The 15499-nt window shown below is 38.8% G+C and overlaps 16 non-coding genes across 16 annotated transcripts; all 16 read right to left on the bottom strand.

The window, feature by feature from the left end:
* Positions 1-481: 481 nt before the first annotated feature.
* Positions 482-600, bottom strand: LOC143739554 (5S ribosomal RNA). The gene has a single exon (XR_013204284.1). It is a non-coding gene; the product is annotated as a 5S ribosomal RNA (ribosomal RNA).
* Positions 601-1187: 587 nt separating this feature from the next.
* On the bottom strand, positions 1188-1305 carry LOC143739992 (5S ribosomal RNA). Its single transcript, XR_013204700.1, has one exon. It is a non-coding gene; the product is annotated as a 5S ribosomal RNA (ribosomal RNA).
* Positions 1306-3579: 2274 nt separating this feature from the next.
* LOC143739553 (5S ribosomal RNA) lies at positions 3580-3698 on the bottom strand. The gene has a single exon (XR_013204283.1). It is a non-coding gene; the product is annotated as a 5S ribosomal RNA (ribosomal RNA).
* A 375-nt stretch (positions 3699-4073) lies between these two features.
* On the bottom strand, positions 4074-4191 carry LOC143739988 (5S ribosomal RNA). The gene has a single exon (XR_013204697.1). It is a non-coding gene; the product is annotated as a 5S ribosomal RNA (ribosomal RNA).
* A 490-nt stretch (positions 4192-4681) lies between these two features.
* On the bottom strand, positions 4682-4800 carry LOC143739984 (5S ribosomal RNA). The gene has a single exon (XR_013204693.1). It is a non-coding gene; the product is annotated as a 5S ribosomal RNA (ribosomal RNA).
* Positions 4801-5073: 273 nt separating this feature from the next.
* Positions 5074-5192, bottom strand: LOC143739552 (5S ribosomal RNA). Its single transcript, XR_013204282.1, has one exon. It is a non-coding gene; the product is annotated as a 5S ribosomal RNA (ribosomal RNA).
* Positions 5193-5570: 378 nt separating this feature from the next.
* Positions 5571-5689, bottom strand: LOC143739551 (5S ribosomal RNA). The gene has a single exon (XR_013204281.1). It is a non-coding gene; the product is annotated as a 5S ribosomal RNA (ribosomal RNA).
* A 379-nt stretch (positions 5690-6068) lies between these two features.
* On the bottom strand, positions 6069-6187 carry LOC143739481 (5S ribosomal RNA). Its single transcript, XR_013204214.1, has one exon. It is a non-coding gene; the product is annotated as a 5S ribosomal RNA (ribosomal RNA).
* A 379-nt stretch (positions 6188-6566) lies between these two features.
* LOC143739931 (5S ribosomal RNA) lies at positions 6567-6685 on the bottom strand. The gene has a single exon (XR_013204641.1). It is a non-coding gene; the product is annotated as a 5S ribosomal RNA (ribosomal RNA).
* A 488-nt stretch (positions 6686-7173) lies between these two features.
* LOC143739970 (5S ribosomal RNA) lies at positions 7174-7292 on the bottom strand. The gene has a single exon (XR_013204679.1). It is a non-coding gene; the product is annotated as a 5S ribosomal RNA (ribosomal RNA).
* A 379-nt stretch (positions 7293-7671) lies between these two features.
* On the bottom strand, positions 7672-7790 carry LOC143739550 (5S ribosomal RNA). Its single transcript, XR_013204280.1, has one exon. It is a non-coding gene; the product is annotated as a 5S ribosomal RNA (ribosomal RNA).
* A 376-nt stretch (positions 7791-8166) lies between these two features.
* LOC143739549 (5S ribosomal RNA) lies at positions 8167-8285 on the bottom strand. The gene has a single exon (XR_013204279.1). It is a non-coding gene; the product is annotated as a 5S ribosomal RNA (ribosomal RNA).
* Positions 8286-8670: 385 nt separating this feature from the next.
* LOC143739548 (5S ribosomal RNA) lies at positions 8671-8789 on the bottom strand. Its single transcript, XR_013204278.1, has one exon. It is a non-coding gene; the product is annotated as a 5S ribosomal RNA (ribosomal RNA).
* A 382-nt stretch (positions 8790-9171) lies between these two features.
* On the bottom strand, positions 9172-9290 carry LOC143739978 (5S ribosomal RNA). Its single transcript, XR_013204687.1, has one exon. It is a non-coding gene; the product is annotated as a 5S ribosomal RNA (ribosomal RNA).
* Positions 9291-9566: 276 nt separating this feature from the next.
* On the bottom strand, positions 9567-9685 carry LOC143739937 (5S ribosomal RNA). The gene has a single exon (XR_013204646.1). It is a non-coding gene; the product is annotated as a 5S ribosomal RNA (ribosomal RNA).
* Positions 9686-15370: 5685 nt separating this feature from the next.
* On the bottom strand, positions 15371-15489 carry LOC143739547 (5S ribosomal RNA). The gene has a single exon (XR_013204277.1). It is a non-coding gene; the product is annotated as a 5S ribosomal RNA (ribosomal RNA).
* Between the last annotated feature and the right edge of the window lie 10 nt (positions 15490-15499).

Here is a 15499-nt window from a genome sequence, read left to right as displayed (position 1 = left end):
TCTTCTATCTTCCTGCTGGTACTTTTACTCATCATTGCTTTCTCTTTTTCTTTGTTTGCAGCCATAAGGTTCTTCTCCAGCATGGGACAATCAAAACCAAAAGGTCCCCCAAACAGCTTAAGCTGTTGGGGGCAGTTATCAGGATTAAACCTGACTTTCCAAAACAATTTTTTAACTACAAAACTAAAAATCCAATAAATAAAATAACCAGAAAATAATTATTTTTAAACAAACACTGCTTAGCTTTTTCTTTGCCGCCTCACACTCTGGACTGTACCACTATGCGTGACCAAGGTGGTATGGCCGTAAGCGAAAACTGCTGCCAAAATTGGGCTATTTAAAAGGTTAGACCATTAATGAAGAAAACTAAGAAGAACTTTTGAAAAAACTCAAACTCTTTCATGCTCTCTGAAGAATCTCAGAGACTTTTAAAGGCTTTCTGAAGAAGCTCAGGGACTCTTTTTTTTTTTTAAATCAAAAAAGCTTACAGCACCTGGTATTCCCAGGCGGTCTCCCATCCAAGTACTAACCAGGCCCGACCCTGCTTAGCTTCCGAGATCAGACGAGATCGGGCGTGACCAAGGTGGTATGGCCGTAAGCGAAAACTGCTGCCAAAATTGGGCTATTTACAAGGTTAGACCATTAATGAAGAAAACTAAGAAGAACTTTTGAAAAAACTCAAACTCTTTCATACTCTCTGTAGAATCTCAGAGACTTTTAAAGGCTTTCTGAAGAAGCTCAGTGAGTCTTTTTTTTAAACTAAGAAGAACTTTTGAAAAAACTCAAACTCTTTCATGCTCTCTGAAGAATCTCAGAGACTTTTAAAGGCTTTCTGCAGAAGCTCAGTGAGTCTTTTTTTTTAAACTAAGAGGAACTTTTGAAAAAACTCAAACTCTTTCATGCTCTCTGAAGAATCTCAGAGACTTTTAAAAGGTTTCTGAAGAAGCTCAGTGAGTCTTTTTTTTAAACTAAGAAGAACTTTTGAAAAAACTCAAACTCTTTCATGCTCTCTGAAGAATCTCAGAGACTTTTAAAGGCTTTCTGCAGAAGCTCAGTGAGTCTTTTTTTTTAAACTAAGAGGAACTTTTGAAAAAACTCAAACTCTTTCATGCTCTCTGAAGAATCTCAGAGACTTTTAAAGGCTTTCTGAAGAAGCTCAGGGACTCTTTTTTTTTTTAAATCAAAAAAGCTTACAGCACCTGGTATTCCCAGGCGGTCTCCCATCCAAGTACTAACCAGGGCCTACCCTGCTTAGCTTCCGAGATCAGACAAGATCGGCGTGACCAAGGTGGTATGGCCGTAAGCGAAAACTGCTGCCAAAATTGGGCAATTTAAAAGGTTAGACCATTAACCTGTTAACCGTTTCCAGAGCGTCGGCGCACTGAAGCGTTTTTTTTTTTATTTAGTTCAAATTTACTATCAGATTTAATGTTATACCTTGACAAACTATACATCATTAAAAAGATATAATACTCAAGATTCAGTATTTGACCACTATTGTATTCTGAGAAACTTATAGTGACAGTTATGTCTTAATTTGTGTCAGGAGTTATCAAATGAAAAAATGAGTCGATACCTTTAATATGAATTATGAGCGTCAGCTGGTCCATTCATAAAAAACACTCCGTGCTGTCGTCATGACAGCGATTCACAAAACATCGTCCCTCAGGGCTTTAGCTCAAAAATGTGCAGACTTGGAGAAATATTGATATATTCTCATAGATTCACATCATATTTCTATAGACAGGAATAATATTTATTGAATTTATACCCAAATGCGTCAATGTAATCATTATGATCGCTTCTTACTGAGATGTGCTGTGTTTTCAATTCATACCAATAGCCTGAGGGCGCTATATGCACAATAACAGTCCATATATGGATCACGAAGAAGACCCATAGTCATGTGACATTCCAGGACGTCACTGATACAGAAAGTAGCTGACAGAGATCGCTGTAACATGCAGATAAAGATGTTTTGAAGACAATAAACATGATTGCAATGATATGAGTTACCTGTGTTCTTCAAGCCATGCCAGGTATTTCATAATAATAGATTATATTTATAATGTAATGCTAATCGATATAGATTTCATCATCGTGCAGAACACTATAAATAATAAATTTTCTGTCGGATTTTTTTTTATCTGAAGCCAAATTAGATCACAGAAGATTATTTAAAACACTTGACTTGCGTTATAAAGTAAGTTTGGAGCACAAACATGGTTTTAATCTCATAAATGGTCGTGTATTGATGGTGTGCTAAGCTAACATGCTAGCTAGCCCAGGTGCACCTGCCACCAGCAGTTATTGTTTTATGATTTTTTTCTAAATAGGAATGCTAACTGAAATGTCTCAGTGCATTTGATACCAGTTTCAAATATTTAGTGAGAACTTTGATAAAAGAAATTAGGATTTGAAACCCTATGAATAGCCTGTGAATAGCCAGTCGTTAGTAGCTATAATGCAGACAAAAGAAATGCATATTTAGAGCCATAACCAGTCTGGAGAGGTGTAAATGTGTGCAGGGAGAGACTCACACTGAATGGGGCTCGTTTGCACCACAAAATAATAGAGACAATAGACTGAATAGATGACTCAGAAGATGACTAAACATCAGTTTGCATTTTAGAGTCTAATCAAAATAAAGTAATTTGACATGATCTTGAAAAACATTTATCTAAATACAGAGTTTTAGACTTATCATTTTCAGATTTTAAATATAAAATGGTCACACATATGGCTTTAGCTGCAGTGCATTTCTAGATTGCTCCAGGGCCAACTTCAATTTTATTTTTATGAAGATGTTTCATAAAAATAAATTTCTAATAACTTTACAAAACTTTGAAGCTATTTAAAAAAAAATTTTCATTATGACAATAATTATTTCTACATTTACAATAAACTACTAGGTGTCAGCTTTCAAATGAGATCATACTTGTGCTTTTAGTGCAAAGGGTTCATGAACTGTATCTGTTTAAGTTTGGGTATGTCATTTCTGGGGATTTTTCAAAAGTGGCCTTGAAGGTTAACAGGTTAATGAAGAAAACTAAGAAGAACTTTTGAAAAAACTCAAACTCTTTCATGCTCTCTGAAGAATCTCAGAGACTTTTAAAGGCTTTCTGAAGAAGCTCAGTGAGTCTTTTTTTTAAACTAAGAAGAACTTTTGAAAAAACTGAAACTCTTTCATGCTCTCTGAAGAATCTCAGAGACTTTTAAAGGCTTTCTGCAGAAGCTCAGTGAGTCTTTTTTTTTAAACTAAGAGGAACTTTTGAAAAAACTCAAACTCTTTCATGCTCTCTGAAGAATCTCAGAGACTTTTAAAGGCTTTCTGAAGAAGCTCAGGGACTCTTTTTTTAAACTAAGAAGAACTTTTGAAAAAACTCAAACTCTTTCATGCTCTCTGAAGAATCTCAGAGACTTTTAAAGGCTTTCTGCAGAAGCTCAGTGAGTCTTTTTTTTTAAACTAAGAGGAACTTTTGAAAAAACTCAAACTCTTTCATGCTCTCTGAAGAATCTCAGAGACTTTTAAAGGCTTTCTGAAGAAGCTCAGGGACTCTTTTTTTTTTAAATCAAAAAAGCTTACAGCACCTGGTATTCCCAGGCGGTCTCCCATCCAAGTACTAACCAGGCCCGACCCTGCTTAGCTTCCGAGATCAGACGAGATCGGGCGTGACCAAGGTGGTATGGCCGTAAGCGAAAACTGCTGCCAAAATTGGGCCATTTAAAAGGTTAGACCATTAATGAAGAAAACTAAGAAGAACTTTTGAAAAAACTCAAACTCTTTCATGCTCTCTGAAGAATCTCAGAGACTTTTAAAGGCTTTCTGAAGAAACTCAGTGAGTCTTTTTTTTAAACTAAGAAGAACTTTTGAAAAAACTCAAACTCTTTCATGCTCTCTGAAGAATCTCAGAGACTTTTAAAGGCTTTCTGAAGAAGCTCAGTGAGTCTTTTTTTTAAACTAAGAAGAACTTTTGAAAAAACTCAAACTCTTTCATGCTCTCTGAAGAATCTCAGAGACTTTTAAAGGCTTTCTGAAGAAGCTCAGGGACTCTTTTTTTTTAAATCAAAAAAGCTTACAGCACCTGGTATTCCCAGGCGGTCTCCCATCCAAGTACTAACCAGGCCCTACCCTGCTTAGCTTCCGAGATCAGACAAGATCGGCGTGACCAAGGTGGTATGGCCGTAAGCGAAAACTGCTGCCAAAATTGGGCAATTTAAAAGGTTAGACCATTAATGAAGAAAACTAAGAAGAACTTTTGAAAAAACTCAAACTCTTTCATGCTCTCTGAAGAATCTCAGAGACTTTTAAAGGCTTTCTGAAGAAGCTCAGTGAGTCTTTTTTTTAAACTAAGAAGAACTTTTGAAAAAACTCAAACTCTTTCATGCTCTCTGAAGAATCTCAGAGACTTTTAAAGGCTTTCTGAAGAAGCTCAGTGAGTCTTTTTTTTAAACTAAGAAGAACTTTTGAAAAAACTCAAACTCTTTCATGCTCTCTGAAGAATCTCAGAGACTTTTAAAGGCTTTCTGAAGAAGCTCAGGGACTCTTTTTTTTAAACTAAGAAGAACTTTTGAAAAAACTCAAACTCTTTCATGCTCTCTGAAGAATCTCTGAGACTTTTAAAGGCTTTCTGAAGAAGCTCAGGGACTCTTTTTTTTTTTTTTTTTTTTAAATCAAAAAAGCTTACAGCACTTGGTATTCCCAGGCGGTCTCCCATCCAAGTACTAACCAGGCCCTACCCTGCTTAGCTTCCGAGATCAGACAAGATCGGGCGTGACCAAGGTGGTATGGCCGTAAGCAAAAACTGCTGCCAAAATTGGGCAATTTAAAAGGTTAGACCATTAATGAAGAAAACTAAGAAGAACTTTTGAAAAAACTCAAACTCTTTCATGCTCTCTGAAGAATCTCAGAGACTTTTAAAGGCTTTCTGAAGAAGCTCAGTGAGTCTTTTTTTTAAACTAAGAAGAACTTTTGAAAAAACTCAAACTCTTTCATGCTCTCTGAAGAATCTCAGAGACTTTTAAAGGCTTTCTGAAGAAGCTCAGGGACTCTTTTTTTTTTTAAATCAAAAAAGCTTACAGCACCTGGTATTCCCAGGCGGTCTCCCATCCAAGTACTAACCAGGCCCGACCCTGCTTAGCTTCCGAGATCAGACGAGATCGGGCGTGACCAAGGTGGTATGGCCGTAAGCGAAAACTGCTGCCAAAATTGGGCAATTTAAAAGGTTAGACCATTAATGAAGAAAACTAAGAAGAACTTTTGAAAAAACTCAAACTCTTTCATGCTCTCTGAAGAATCTCAGAGACTTTTAAAGGCTTTCTGAAGAAGCTCAGTGAGTCTTTTTTTTAAACTAAGAAGAACTTTTGAAAAAACTCAAACTCTTTCATGCTCTCTGAAGAATCTCAGAGACTTTTAAAGGCTTTCTGCAGAAGCTCAGTGAGTCTTTTTTTTTAAACTAAGAAGAACTTTTGAAAAAACTCAAACTCTTTCATGCTCTCTGAAGAATCTCAGAGACTTTTAAAGGCTTTCTGAAGAAGCTCAGGGACTCTTTTTTTTTTTAAATCAAAAAAGCTTACAGCACCTGGTATTCCCAGGCGGTCTCCCATCCAAGTACTAACCAGGCCCGACCCTGCTTAGCTTCCGAGATCAGACGAGATCGGGCGTGACCAAGGTGGTATGGCCGTAAGCGAAAACTGCTGCCAAAATTGGGCTATTTACAAGGTTAGACCATTAATGAAGAAAACTAAGAAGAACTTTTGAAAAAACTCAAACTCTTTCATACTCTCTGTAGAATCTCATAGACTTTTAAAGGCTTTCTGAAGAAGCTCAGTGAGTCTTTTTTTTAAACTAAGAAGAACTTTTGAAAAAACTCAAACTCTTTCATGCTCTCTGAAGAATCTCAGAGACTTTTAAAGGCTTTCTGCAGAAGCTCAGTGAGTCTTTTTTTTTAAACTAAGAGGAACTTTTGAAAAAACTCAAACTCTTTCATGCTCTCTGAAGAATCTCAGAGACTTTTAAAGGCTTTCTGAAGAAGCTCAGGGACTCTTTTTTTTTTTTAAATCAAAAAAGCTTACAGCACCTGGTATTCCCAGGCGGTCTCCCATCCAAGTACTAACCAGGCCCGACCCTGCTTAGCTTCCGAGATCAGATGAGATCGGGCGTGACCAAGGTGGTATGGCCGTAAGCGAAAACTGCTGCCAAAATTGGGCCATTTAAAAGGTTAGACCATTAATGAAGAAAACTAAGAAGAACTTTTGAAAAAACTCAAACTCTTTCATACTCTCTGTAGAATCTCAGAGACTTTTAAAGGCTTTCTGAAGAAGCTCAGTGAGTCTTTTTTTTAAACTAAGAAGAACTTTTGAAAAAACTCAAACTCTTTCATGCTCTCTGAAGAATCTCAGAGACTTTTAAAGGCTTTCTGCAGAAGCTCAGTGAGTCTTTTTTTTTAAACTAAGAGGAACTTTTGAAAAAACTCAAACTCTTTCATGCTCTCTGAAGAATCTCAGAGACTTTTAAAGGCTTTCTGAAGAAGCTCAGGGACTCTTTTTTTTTTTTTAAACAAAAAAGCTTACAGCACCTGGTATTCCCAGGCGGTCTCCCATCCAAGTACTAACCAGGCCCGACCCTGCTTAGCTTCCGAGATCAGACGCGATCGGGCGTGACCAAGGTGGTATGGCCGTAAGCGAAAACTGCTGCCAAAATTGGGCCATTTAAAAGGTTAGACCATTAATGAAGAAAACTAAGAAGAACTTTTGAAAAAACTCAAACTCTTTCATGCTCTCTGAAGAATCTCAGAGACTTTTAAAGGCTTTCTGAAGAAGCTCAGTGAGTCTTTTTTTTAAACTAAGAAGAGCTTTTGAAAAAACTCAAACTCTTTCATGCTCTCTGAAGAATCTCAGAGACTTTTAAAGGCTTTCTGAAGAAGCTCAGTGAGTCTTTTTTTTAAACTAAGAAGAACTTTTGAAAAAACTCAAACTCTTTCATGCTCTCTGAAGAATCTCAGAGACTTTTAAAGGCTTTCTGAAGAAGCTCAGGGACTCTTTTTTTAAACTAAGAAGAACTTTTGAAAAAACTCAAACTCTTTCATGCTCTCTGAAGAATCTCTGAGACTTTTAAAGGCTTTCTGAAGAAGCTCAGGGACACTTTTTTTTTTTTTTTTTTTAAATCAAAAAAGCTTACAGCACTTGGTATTCCCAGGCGGTCTCCCATCCAAGTACTAACCAGGCCCGACCCTGCTTAGCTTCCGAGATCAGACGAGATCGGGCGTGACCAAGGTGGTATGGCCGTAAGCGAAAACTGCTGCCAAAAGTGGGCAATTTAAAAGGTTAGACCATTAATGAAGAAAACTAAGAAGAACTTTTGAAAAAACTCAAACTCTTTCATGCTCTCTGAAGAATCTCAGAGACTTTTAAAGGCTTTCTGAAGAAGCTCAGTGAGTCTTTTTTTTAAACTAAGAAGAACTTTTGAAAAAACTGAAACTCTTTCATGCTCTCTGAAGAATCTCAGAGACTTTTAAAGGCTTTCTGCAGAAGCTCAGTGAGTCTTTTTTTTTAAACTAAGAAGAACTTTTGAAAAAACTCAAACTCTTTCATGCTCTCTGAAGAATCTCAGAGACTTTTAAAGGCTTTCTGAAGAAGCTCAGGGACTCTTTTTTTTTTTTAAATCAAAAAAGCTTACAGCACCTGGTATTCCCAGGCGGTCTCCCATCCAAGTACTAACCAGGCCCGACCCTGCTTAGCTTCCGAGATCAGACGAGATCGGGCGTGACCAAGGTGGTATGGCCGTAAGCGAAAACTGCTGCCAAAATTGGGCTATTTACAAGGTTAGACCATTAATGAAGAAAACTAAGAAGAACTTTTGAAAAAACTCAAACTCTTTCATACTCTCTGTAGAATCTCAGAGACTTTTAAAGGCTTTCTGAAGAAGCTCAGTGAGTCTTTTTTTTAAACTAAGAACTTTTGAAAAAACTCAAACTCTTTCATGCTCTCTGAAGAATCTCAGAGACTTTTAAAGGCTTTCTGCAGAAGCTCAGTGAGTCTTTTTTTTTAAACTAAGAGGAACTTTTGAAAAAACTCAAACTCTTTCATGCTCTCTGAAGAATCTCAGAGACTTTTAAAGGCTTTCTGAAGAAGCTCAGGGACTCTTTTTTTTTTTTAAATCAAAAAAGCTTACAGCACCTGGTATTCCCAGGCGGTCTCCCATCCAAGTACTAACCAGGCCCGACCCTGCTTAGCTTCCGAGATCAGACGAGATCGGGCGTGACCAAGGTGGTATGGCCGTAAGCGAAAACTGCTGCCAAAATTGGGCCATTTAAAAGGTTAGACCATTAATGAAGAAAACTAAGAAGAACTTTTGAAAAAACTCAAACTCTTTCATACTCTCTGAAGAATCTCTGAGACTTTTAAAGGCTTTCTGAAGAAGCTCAGTGAGTCTTTTTTAAACTAAGAAGAACTTTTGAAAAAACTCAAACTCTTTCATGCTCTCTGAAGAATCTCAGAGACTTTTAAAGGCTTTCTGAAGAAGCTCAGTGAGTCTTTTTTTTAAAGTAAGAAGAACTTTTGAAAAAACTCAAACTCTTTCATGCTCTCTGAAGAATCTCAGAGACTTTTAAAGGCTTTCTGAAGAAGCTCAGGGACTCTTTTTTTTTTTTTTTTTTTTTAAATCAAAAAAGCTTACAGCACCTGGTATTCCCAGGCGGTCTCCCATCCAAGTACTAACCAGGCCCGACCCTGCTTAGCTTCCGAGATCAGACGAGATCGGGCGTGACCAAGGTGGTATGGCCGTAAGCGAAAACTGCTGCCAAAATTGGGCTATTTAAAAGGTTAGACCATTAATGAAGAAAACTAAGAAGAACTTTTGAAAAAACTCAAACTCTTTCATGCTCTCTGAAGAATCTCAGAGACTTTTAAAGGCTTTCTGAAGAAGCTCAGTGAGTCTTTTTTTTAAACTAAGAAGAACTTTTGAAAAAACTCAAACTCTTTCATGCTCTCTGAAGAATCTCAGAGACTTTTAAAGGCTTTCTGAAGAAGCTCAGTGAGTCTTTTTTTTAAAGTAAGAAGAACTTTTGAAAAAACTCAAACTCTTTCATGCTCTCTGAAGAATCTCAGAGACTTTTAAAGGCTTTCTGAAGAAGCTCAGGGACTCTTTTTTTTTTTTTTTTAAATCAAAAAAGCTTACAGCACCTGGTATTCCCAGGCGGTCTCCCATCCAAGTACTAACCAGGCCCGACCCTGCTTAGCTTCCGAGATCAGACGAGATCGGGCGTGACCAAGGTGCTATGGCCGTAAGCAAAAACTGCTGCCAAAATTGGGCAATTTAAAAGGTTAGACCATTAATGAAGAAAACTAAGAAGAACTTTTGAAAAAACTCAAACTCTTTCATGCTCTCTGAAGAATCTCAGAGACTTTTAAAGGCTTTCTGAAGAAGCTCAGTGAGTCTTTTTTTTTAAACTAAGAAGAACTTTTGAAAAAACTCAAACTCTTTCATGCTCTCTGAAGAATCTCAGAGACTTTTAAAGGCTTTCTGAAGAAGCTCAGGGACTCTTTTTTTTTTTTTTAATCAAAAAAGCTTACAGCACCTGGTATTCCTAGGCGGTCTCCCATCCAAGTACTAACCAGGCCCGACCCTGCTTAGCTTCCGAGATCAGACGAGATCGGGCGTGACCAAGGTGGTATGGCCGTAAGCGAAAACTGCTGCCAAAATTGGGCAATTTAAAAGTCAAGTCAAGTCAAGTCACCTTTATTTATATAGCGCTTTTTACAATACAGATTGTATCAAAGCAGCTTCACAGTGATAACATGAAAATAATATAACAGAGTTTGTTTCTAAAAGAAAATTAAGTCAACGTCCACCTTAAGCAAGGCAGATCAATAATATTATTGAATATTAAATGTCCCCAACTAAGCAAGCCAAAAGCCAAGGCAACAGTGCCAAGGAACCAAAACTCCATCAGGTGACAGAATGGAGAAAAAAACCTTGGGAGAAACCAGACTCAGTCGGAGGGCCAGTTCTCCTCTGGCCAACGAAGGAACAGTGCATGATTTATGATTCGGGCAGCATTACAAGTCAGATTGGATCGGAATATTTATCCATTTCCATCTTTTGGAAGTCCAAGTAATCACGCCGGTGTTGAGACGAGTTGTTGAGGATCAGTGCCGTCCACCATAGAGGGTCCATATCGCCGGTGTTGAGTCGTCTCTTCACAGGCTTTGTGATTGGCGTATCTGAAGTCTCTGTGAAAGGCTGGATACAAACTGGAGCTGACGAACGCCGTTTTTCTCGGGACTCGCGTCCCGAGATAACAGCAGAAAAGCAAAAAGGGAAAATAATTAGCGTAGCTGCTGTTCATAATGATTTCCATAACACGGGCGTAAATGATAAAAAACATGAAGACAGTGATTCTTGCGTCCCAGAGTCACCCCCCTCCGTCCCCCACTCAACTCAGCCCTGCTTACTGACCTCTACATTCCTCCTGCTGCTGAGACCCGACCACAATCTCACAATCTCTCCGCAACCCAACCATACGCGCCGACCCGTTTGACTAAGGCTGTCGAGCCCCACTGTCGTCGTTAATGCAGGTTCAGTGGCAACGGTTCCGTATGGCATACCAACTACCGCAAAACGCAATATCTACCCAACCACCCGTCATTCACGCAATATACACAGGAACGTAATGACTGTAAATACTATGCAACTTATACAAATAACCTACAGACTCTTCAAGTTTTATAATATTAAATGCATTTGATCTGATTCAGCAGTGGTATAAAAGGTAAGCATTATGTAAATGCTTGGCTAAAGAGATGCGTCTTTAATCTAGTTTTAAACTGGGACAGCGAGTCAGAGCTTCGAACAATATCAGGAAGGCTATTCCAGAGTTTTGGAGCTAAATGTGAGAACGCCCTTCCTCCTTTAGTGGACTTAGATATCCTAGGAATGACCAGAAGCCTCGAATTTAGTGATCTTAAAGAACGTGATGGATTGTAGGGCGATAGAAGGTCCATTAAATACACAGGAGCTAAACCATTTAGGGCTTTATAGGTCAGTAATAGTACTTTGTAATTGATACGGAACTTGATAGGTAACCAGTGTAGAGATGATAAAATTGGTGTTATATGATCATATTTTCTTGACCTAGTAAGAACTCTAGCAGCTGCATTTTGCACTAACTGTAGCTTGTTTATTGAGGATGCAGGACAGCCAGCTAATATAGCATTACAATAATCTAGTCTCGAGGTCATGAATGCATGAACTAACTTTTCTGCATCAGAAACAGATAGCATGTTACGTAGCTTTGTAATGTTTCTAAGGTGGAAAAAGGCTGTTCTTGTAACATATGAAATATGATTTTCGAAAGACAAGTTGCGGTCTAGTATAACACCCAGGTCTTTTACTGTAGTGGATAAAGTAACTGGACATCCTTCTATATTAAAGTTGTATTGTAAGTGAGTTTGTGGGTAGTTTTTTGGACCAATAAGTAATACCTCCGTTTTATCTGAATTTAGTAGCAGGAAATTACGCGTCATCCAGCATTTTATATCTTTGAGACACTCTGTCAAATTTGATAAGTTAGTGTTTTCATCTGGCCGTGATGAAATATATAATTGAGTGTCATCAGCATAACAGTGGAAATTAATTGCATGTTTTCTTATAATATTACCAAGTGGGAGCATATATATTGAGAATAGCAGAGGGCCTAACACCGATCCTTGCGGCACTCCATAGTCTACTGACGTTATCTTTGATTTTTCCCCATTTAAACAGACGAAATGATAACGGTCTGATAAGTACGATCTAAACCAGCTTAATGCCTGTCCCTGAACACCAGTGTAGTTTTGTAGTCGATCCAGGAGTATTTTATGATCGATAGTGTCGAACGCAGCGCTTAGATCGAGTAGAACTAGTATTGAGATACAGCCTTGGTCAGAAGCTAAAAGTAAATCATTTGTAATTTTAACTAGCGCAGTTTCTGTGCTATGATGCGGTCTGAATCCTGACTGGAATTTTTCATATATCTCATTTTCTTGCAAGAAAGAGCACAATTGAGCGGACACAATTTTTTCTAGTATTTTAGACATAAATGGAAGATTTGAAATGGGTCTGTAATTTGCTAAGTTATTTGGGTCTAATTGCGGTTTCTTAATGAGAGGTTTTATTACTGCCAGCTTGAATATTCTTGGAACATGACCTAAAAATAAAGACGAGTTAATAATATTGAGAAGAGGCTCTTCCACTACAGGTAACACTTCTTTCAGTAGTTTAGTGGGTATTGGATCTAATAAACATGTTGTTGGTTTCGATGCAATGATAAGTTTATTTAGCTCTTCCTGTCCTATAGTTGTAAAGCGGTGTAGTTGTTCCAGAGGGGCGATAATTGAGGCTGAATCATAAGACATCATAAAAGAGTGTACATTTACAATTGTGTTACGGATGCTTTCTATTTTCTCATTAAAGTAGTTCATAAAATCATTACTACTATACTGTAACGGAATATTTTGCTCTGGTGATGTCTGTATATTTGTTAGTCTAGCCACGGTGTTAAATAAAAACCTTGGATTATTTTGGTTATTTTCTATTAGTTTGTGGAGATGCTCAGCCCTGGCTGCTTTTAGAGCCTTTTTATAACGTGACATACTGTCTTTCCACGCGAATCTAAAGACCTCTAAATTAGTTTGTTTCCATTTACGCTCTAAGTTACGAGTTTCTCTCTTGATAACATGCGTAGCACTGTTGTACCAAGGTGCTTTAGTTTTCTCTCTAACCTTTTTTAATCTAATTGGTGCAACAATATCTAATGTACTAGAGAAAATGGTGCTCAAACTGCTAGTCATTTCCTCTAGTTCATCTGTTTGTTTGGGTTCACTGAGCAGCTGAGATAGATCAGGTAAGCTATTTAAGAATCTATCTATAGTGGTTGGAACGATTGTTCTGCCTGGTCGATAACGTGGCGCAACATGACAAATTTCAGCAGTACGTATTATACAAGTTACCATGTGATGATCAGTGAGATCGTCACTTTGCGGTATAATATCTATATCAGTTGGATTGGTTCCATATGATATAATTAAGTCTAGTGTATGATTTAGACGATGAGTGGGACCACTGACGTTTTGCTTGACCCCAAAAGAGTTTAATAAATCTGTAAACGCAGTCCCTAACGCATCATTTGTGTTATCTACGTGTATGTTAAAATCTCCAACAATTATTGCTTTATCGGTATTGACCAATAGATCTGAGAGAAACTCTGCAAACTCTTTTAGGAAATCAGCATAGGGCCCTGGAGGTCTATATACAGTAGCCAAGGCTAGAGATATTAGGGATTTCTTTCTTACATCTAAGAGCGTAATATTTAGTACAAGTACTTCAAATGAATTAAACCTGTGACCTGTTTCCTGAATAACATTAAGAATATCTCTATAGATTGTTGCAACACCGCCGCCACGACCGATCAGACGGGGCTCATGCTTATAACAGTATCCTGGTGGAGTGGACTCATTTAGACCGAAATAATCAGTTGGTTTAAGCCAGGTTTCAGTAAGGCAAAGTACATCGAAGCTATTATCTGTGACCATTTCATTTACAATAACCGCCTTAGGTGTGAGCGATCTAATGTTTAGAAGACCTAGTTTTAGAAATTGTTTTTGTTCACTGATATTTAGATTTTCAGGTTTAATTACAATAAGATTTTCCCTAGATCCTACAGTAGATTTATTATATGGCCTCATTAAACGAGGAATAGACACAGTTTCTATATAATGTTCTACACTACTTATTTCAATTAATTTGGCACAGCAAAGACTGTGATTTGGACTTTGATTTTCTAGTCATATGGTGTGTAACGTCTTAGAGATGTTGTCCGACAGAACAGCCGCTCCGATTCTGCTGGGGTGCAGGCCATCAGCACGGTAGAGCCTAGGTCGCTCCCAGAACAGATTCCAATTATTTACAAAGAGCAGTTTCTGTTCATTACACCATGACATTAACCATTCATTTAGTGCAAATAATCTACTGAACCTTTCCTGTCCTTGTCGGTACGTGGGAAGCGGTCCAGACACGATGATCGTTGCCTCAGGCGCTGTGCTGCGTACCGTCTCGATCAGGCTCTTGTAGTCCTTCTTCAGAACCTCCGTCTGCCGCAGCCTGATGTCGTTTACTCCCGTGTGCAGCACTACTGCTCCGACGCGCTCGTCACCGTTCAGGATCTCGGGAACCTGTGCGGCGACATCAAGAACACGAGCACCAGGAAAGCAGTGAGTGCGCACCGTACCCTTACCTGAGGTAGCGCGGACATGACGGACCATGGAACTGCGGATGATCACGGCGTCGTCGCGTTCCGACTCGCGAAGGGGGGAGAAGCGGTTCCGGGTGGAGATCTCGAAGACCGGGAGGGGCGGAGAGGTTCTTGCTCTGGTCCTGGCTCGTGTCTTTCGCTGTGGGATCACCCAGGGTCCATGGTGTTGTGTCGGTGCCGGAGTGAATGATGCCAGAGATGATCGCGTCCTCCTGGGCAGAGAAACGCACGGAGTAGACGAAGTGGGAGTCAAAAAGTTACTAACCACTGACTTATGAGCATCGGCGCGTGACGTTTCAAGCGCTGATCGCCGATCCCGCAGCTCGGCTTGTTTCTCCAGCAGACCACGGATCTGTTTCTCCACCGATTCCAGCTCCAATCGTACCGAAATCAGCTCGAATGTGTCCTCACCTGCACTCAGAGGTAACGTTAGACACACATCCGATATGTTCGCCATTATAACAGATGAACAGTAAATCAGTAGTGATACTATCAATATCACTACTAATTTAGGAGTGAAATGCTGGATATAACCTGTATCCTTTCAGTGAAACGGGTGTAAAATAAGACGGTCGGTAGGCGAGAGGCCACGCGTGAAATGCTAGCGGACTAAAGGCTAGTAGCCGAGATTCGCAAAGTTGGATCTAAGTAGCGATATCAAAGTAATCAGATTGTTTTTTATAAGGAATAGTAGCGAGGATAAGTTCCCATGATATAAAAATAGAAAGCGCTTGTTTATAAATTAGTTGAAAAGAAGAAAAGCAAGGATTAATGAATCAATTCGACGGAGCTCCAAACACAAACACAAACCGCACGCGCATGCGCATACAAAAAAGGTTAGACCATTAATGAAGAAAACTAAGAAGAACTTTTGAAAAAACTCAAACTCTTTCATGCTCTCTGAAGAATCTCAGAGACTTTTAAAGGCTTTCTGAAGAAGCTCAGTGAGTCTTTTTTTTAAACTAAGAAGAACTTTTGAAAAAACTCAAACTCTTTCATGCTCTCTGAAGAATCTCAGAGACTTTTAAAGGCTTTCTGAAGAAGCTCAGGGACTCTTTTTTGTTTTTTTAAATCAAAAAAGCTTACAGCACCTGGTATTCCCAGGCGGTCTCCCATCCAAGTACTAACCAGGCCCGACCCTGCTTAGCTTCCGAGATCAGACGAGATCGGGCGTGACCAAGGTGGTATGGCCGTAAGCGAAAACTGCT

The sequence above is a fragment of the Siphateles boraxobius genome, unplaced genomic scaffold (assembly GCF_051911475.1).
Source record: "Siphateles boraxobius isolate OS27281-9 unplaced genomic scaffold, OSU_SipBor_1 160, whole genome shotgun sequence".
In the NCBI taxonomy this organism is placed as follows: Eukaryota; Metazoa; Chordata; class Actinopteri; order Cypriniformes; family Leuciscidae; genus Siphateles; species Siphateles boraxobius.
Note: the sequence above shows the minus strand (reverse complement) of the source record. Positions and strands in the feature narration are given on the sequence as shown.